Here is a 6,301-nt window from a genome sequence, read left to right on the forward strand (position 1 = left end):
ACTAGATATGTTTACTTGTTTTAAAAACCTTGGCAAGGAAAATTTCCTGTTCTGTTGGCAGATAATTTTGCTTATTTTAAGTCAAATTTACCTCATTTTATTACTTTTTTTCTTGTTTTTGAGAGCTGACTTTTTGTAGTGTGTTGTGTCATCTGCAAACTTCAGGAGCTTGACAGAGGTGAACGGTGGGTAGAGCAGTCGTGTCCCAACCAGAAGGTTGAAGGTTTGAATCTCAGTGCCTGCAGTCCACCTCTCGAAGTGTCCTTGGGCAAGACACTAAACCCCCCAAGTTGCCCATGATGGCAGTGTGTATGCACGCAGTGGCCTAGGGCCCCTCGGCTCCAAACAAAATTTCATTGTACGTCACAATGACAATAAAATAAAGCTTCTTCAAGAGGAAGTCACTGGTGTAAAGTGAAAACAGCAGAGGGAAGAGCACACATCCCTTGGGGGCGCCTGTGCTGGTTGTCCAGGTGCTGGATGTGTTTTTTCCCAGCCTCACCTGCTGCTTCCTGTCTGTCAGAAAGCTAGTAATCCACTGACAGGTGGGGGCAGGCACACTAAGCCAGGTCAGTTTGGAGTGGAGGATGTCTGGGATGATGGGGTTGAATGCCAAACTGAAGTCCACAAAGAGGGCCCGTGCATAGGTCCCTGGGGAGTCGAGGTGTTGCAGGATGTAATGAATTGCCATGTTGACTGCATCTGACCTGTTTCCCCAGTAGGCAAACTGCAGGGGGTCCAGCAGGGGGTCTACAATGTGCTTCAGGTGGGCCAACACTAGTCTCTCAAAGCACTTCATAACTACAGATGTCAGGGCAATAGATCTGTAGTCATTCAGTCCACTGATGGAGGTTTTCTTGGGGACTGGGATGATAGTGGAGCATTTGAAGCAGTTGGGGACTTCACACAGCTCCAGTGACCTGCTGAAGATGAATGTGAAGATGGGGGCCAGCTGATCAGCACACACTTTGAGGCAGGAGGGGGTCACACCATCTGGGCCTGGTGCCTTTGTGATCTTTTGTTTTTTAGAGGCCACGCAAATCCTGTTCAGATTGTTAAAGGTGGGGGGCTGGGGGGAAGGGTGGTAATTGTCAGGGGAGCAACTGCTGGGTCTGAGGTGGAGAGGGTGAGGGGGCAATGTTGATTTTCAATTTTCGATCGTTATTTTCATGTATGCTAACGTTTGTCTCTCACCTTTAGTTCTCCTAGCTCCGACCAGTACGAACATCCACTCTCTGTTACCACACTCTCCTTCTGCTGTTTTCCTCCTCCACGGACGTCTCCTCCGGACCCTGGACCTACTCTATGCTTCCAGTCTCCACCATTTCAGGTCGATGCACAGTCTCCTTAAACTCATCCGTACAAACTCCTGCCTTCTTTCTCCATAGCCACCACCGTCTCCCCATCAACCAGCTCAGGAGTGACCCCAGCATCCACAGCCCGGCCATCTCCCATCCATCTCACCAGAAACTGGTTTCTCTGCTGCTGATCGACACCCGGTTACTCCCATCATTCTACACTGCATGTTATCGTATGGACTTTTTTCTCACTGCACTGTAAATAAATTTAGCACTGCTTGCACCGAAGTCAGCTACCTGGGTCCGCCTCTCTTTACTCGCTCTCCTCCGTGTCCGAGCGGACATAACAGCGATGTTCTTTAGGCTCCTCCACACAGATGAGGGGTCAATGATTGAAAGCTGGTTCCTCAGCTTTTCAGAGTAGCTCCTCTTAGCTGCTCTGATCTCCCTTGTCAGTGTGTTCCTGGCCTGGTTGTACAGAATCCTGTCCCCACCTCTGTAGGGCTCCTCTTTGGCATGACGAAGCTGCTTGAGCCTTACTGTGAACCAGGGCTTGTTGTTATTGTATGTACAGAATGACTTGGTGGGCACACGCACATATCCTCACAAAAGCTGATGTAAGATGTCACAGTGTCAGAGTTCATCCAGGTCTGTAGCTGCAGCTTCAAATACACTCTAGTCTGTACAATCAAAGCAGGCCTGTAGCTCTGACTTAGCCTGCTCAGTCCATCTCTTCACTGTTTTGACCACAGACTTTGCAGCTTTAAGTTTGTGCCTGTAGGTTGGAATAAGATGGACCATACAGTGACCAGAGAGACCGAGGGCTGCACAGGGGACAGAGCAATAGGCATCTTTAAGTGCAATACAAAATGTGCTTGGTCTTTTAAACAATTGGAAGTGAAATAATGCTATTTTTGGGACTACAGAACCACAAAATGTTACCATTTTCATAAGTACATTAATAGGCCACCTTTAAACATGATTCATTTCAGCACATCTGTCTGCACTAAAGGTCATTATCAACACCATCTTTTGATTAATGGTAAACATTTCTCATTTGCTCACTTTTAAGATATAAAACTTTGACTTGCTGTGTTAGGTGAAATATCAAGAAACCTCAAATCACTCATAACAAAGCAGAAAATCACTACATTATAAAATGTCCTAACACATATCATTTGCTTAGGAGCAATCACCATCATGGTACTTAGCTGACAATAAAAGAACCACTGAGTTTGAGTCCTGCCTATTACTGAGTCCAGATACTCTGTTGGTGTGCGGCTTGCCGTAACAGTTATTAGAATACAGATGAATAAAAACACCTGCATCCATTCACGAAGCTGTGGAGAATTATGATATATGTTTGTAATTAGAATGTGTATCTGATTTAGTTATCTATTTTATTTATTTGTTATGCTTATCCAGTGTATTTACAATGAATAGTTTAATAATTATATTTTATTTTTACAGTCATGAAAGGACGAAATGCTGCTGCATCCTCTGTGTCACTTGGACCACCAGTGCACAAACATGGGAATTCTGCTGTGAGCTATACTCTGTCCAGCACCTTATCTGATACATCCTCAGAGGAAGATGCTAAGAGATACAAGAAATACAAGAAGTCCAAGAAGGTGAATGTTCGAAGAGGTATTAAAGTAATCTTAAATCTGATAACCTACTTGTTTGTGCGTATATAGTGAACAGCAGTTCCCCCTTCAGCCTCTGCATCTTGGTCCACCCCTGCCCCAACCTAATGCTCATAAACTTTCAATTTGATTTTCACAGTGAATACTCCAGAAGAGTCCATTGCCCATTACCAGAAGGTGTTGAAACTTGTGAGATCAGGAAGAAATAAGTCGGAGGCTTACAGGATGGTTGGTGTTGACCGAAACACAATAGTAAATCAAGCACCGATTGCAGAGCTTAATGCCGTGAATTCTGAGAAATATAATGCTTTAAGAATAAAATATACAAACTAGTGTTTCTGCGTTTGCTGAGCTCTGCTATTCTTATTGTGTCAAAGAACCAGAGGCAAGCCTCATTGAGGAACACAAAAATCAGGGCTTACTTCTTGATGTAACCAAGAAATAATTTCTTGTGTTCATGTATACATACATACATTGTATTTTTGGAAATACAGATTTTTTTAAGATAACTTTTATGTTTGGCCTGACCTTTTTTCTTTTGTATAATTCGTTTTGGAGTGAAGGCTAAGTTTAGTGTGTAGATTTAGTGTGATTTGATTTTGATTTTGTCGTTCTGTCAATTGGTACTGTAATTATGCTAATGTAATCTGTGTACATACAGAGATTTGTTTTTGATAACTTTTATGTTTGGCCTGTCTTTTTTGTTGCATGATTCCTTTTTTGAGTCAAATCTATGCTTTCTTATAGGTTTTGATCAGCTTTTTTTATGACTGAAGTACGTTTTATATTCGATCATATAATTTATGTTTTTTAAACCAAAATGGTCTTAAGAGTAAAACATTTCTATGATGCTGGATGTTCGGAAGCACCTAAGGCCTACCCAGTAAAGTGAAAAAGTACTTATATGACATGTGTTCATCATTAATAAATCATTAATACACCTTTACCTAACCAGAACTGTGTACCTCCAAGTAAAGTGATGTCCCTAAACTCATTACTTAAGACCATTATCACTAGTAGTTCATTATTACCTAAAGATGAGTTTAAGAGATGTGCACCTTCAAGTAAAGTCACGTCACATTCCTGTTAATTCATCATGAAATCACAATAACCTCATTATCTGTTAACAATTGTGTTCACTTTAAAACACCATGATGAAGTTAGAGTGAATTAAGTAGTTAAAACCAAATTGAATTCATAGTGATATATAGGAATTCGTGATGAATTCATGATGTGTTATTATTAATAAATACATTAACTTATCATGAATTAAGCATTACTTAAACCTATGAATTGTACCCTTATTGTAAAGTGTTACCTAACAGACTGCATGGCCTCAAGACACAGGTACGATATTACTTATATTATGATCTTGGTTGCATTACAGTTCTTTCTTATTTGAAATTTGTTCAATATGTGCGTAAGTAGATGGGGAATTAACATGTAACATTTTAATTACATTCTGCTGAAGTGAACGAAATTACTCGAAAAAAGATTTGTTCATTATGCTGAATGAGATTCAAAGAACTGAATCAGTACAATGATCTGAACTTCCCATCACTAGTGCTGATTACGGTCAGTGCTACTGAGAAGGGGATTTGTGGTCTGTATGAATCCATATCCTTGCACATCTCTGCATCAGCATTGCTAATGCAAGTAAGTGGCTTAGGAGTGGTGCCATGAGGAATACCAAGTCAATCTGGCCACCAATGAATGTGTGTCAGTTTCTGTAGTTAGATGTCTTTAAGCTTACACACATACACACACATATACTATCCTGAAAGTCAATGAAACACTGCCAGCTAATCTGGTACTCCTTCATCAGGGGTCACTGACTGATAGGGAGGGAGCTAACTGTGTGTGTGTGTATGTGAGGATAGTGATGTATTCTAGTGCTGTTTTTAGACTGCAGTTGCTAAATATATCTTGTGGTGTGTTGCATCCTTTATAGGAAAAGGTACAGAGGAGACCTCAGGGGTGCCAGCAGTGCTGTGCACCCTTGTCTAGCCTTTGAGCAGCAAGCTTTTGTGTACCCTGACAACATGTTCCCTCAGCTCTTGCTATAATACCGGGTGGTGCCCTGTGACACAGTCCCAGAAAGCCCAGGTTGTCACCCCTGCGTTTTTTGATATCCATCACCCCGATCCCCCACCGATGCCACATAGCATCTTTCAACAATACAGCAGTGCAAGATGAATGAATTTGTGTCATAACCTTCCATGGGGTGGATGACAATCTCATGGGCTGCCATTCTCAGGTATTCTGTATATTGTCAAAGAGCCACAGAATTTGCAGAGATTTCATGCTAGGTGATTTTCACGACTCCCCAAAAAAGTATTAAAAAATCATTTTGAAAAATTAATATTACTGGGTGAGTAACTTGTTTTGTAATATTAAAATACTGAAGTAGAAAATGTAGCTTTTTATAAAATCCTTGTACAAAGGATTCCCTGTGGGGATCAAGCCCCCATATTCTTCAGTTCTGTAGGTGTGTTCTACATATACATACTCTGTCTAAATTGCAGAAAAGGCATACTTCAGCATCCTTTCAAAATGAAAGGAAAGTATGGTCTATGTTCAGCTATGTGATTATGGTAATCTGAAGGATAAAACATGCTAAAGCAGTAGTGTCTTGTTCAGGTCTGACAGCTTCTTTTTGATCAGAGATATCCTTGTTGTAATCACCTCAAGTCACAACATTCCCCAAGGACTGAGAGATGTCAAAAAAGAAAAAGACAGACATATGGAGAGATGTGAGTGAGAGTCAGGGAAGAGGAGACTGTCTGAACCTTAACTTCTTTTGTCAGCTGACAGCTAATGTTTAAAAGGTTAAAATCTGCCTGAAACTTGAACTGCTTTTATTCAGTTTTGGCTGATTCTGCAATACCATAACAGAAAGCTAAACTGGCCTACTGTAATGCACGCCTAAACTATATATAAAGAACTTTGTGACTGCTTGAATCTTCATTTTCTGCATAAGACCTCTATCTCTAACATGACCTATAGCCTCACTGTGTAGAGAGTAAGTACAAGTGATTCCTAGATATAGTGGCACTGTTGTCAGGAGAGGTCAAGGAGGTCACCAGTCTGCATGCATTATTTAACAGACAAGGACAAAGAGGTAAACAACAGGTCATGACCTGGTGGAGGAATACTCCCTTCTCCATGATGCTCTGTTCGGTGCCAGCAGTTGCCCTATTTTGGCCAGAATCAGAAATGTGGAAGGTAAACTTAGATCTTTTAGTCACTTCTTATGTAAACAAAAATGCATGGTTAAAAATATGTGTGCATATGTGACTAGACAGATTTTGCTGCAAATATGTTTTAGCCATTTTCACAATTTTTATGCATCTGTGT

This window comes from Monopterus albus, unplaced genomic scaffold (genome assembly GCF_001952655.1).
Source record: "Monopterus albus unplaced genomic scaffold, M_albus_1.0 scaffold313.1, whole genome shotgun sequence".
Taxonomy (NCBI): domain Eukaryota; kingdom Metazoa; phylum Chordata; class Actinopteri; order Synbranchiformes; family Synbranchidae; genus Monopterus; species Monopterus albus.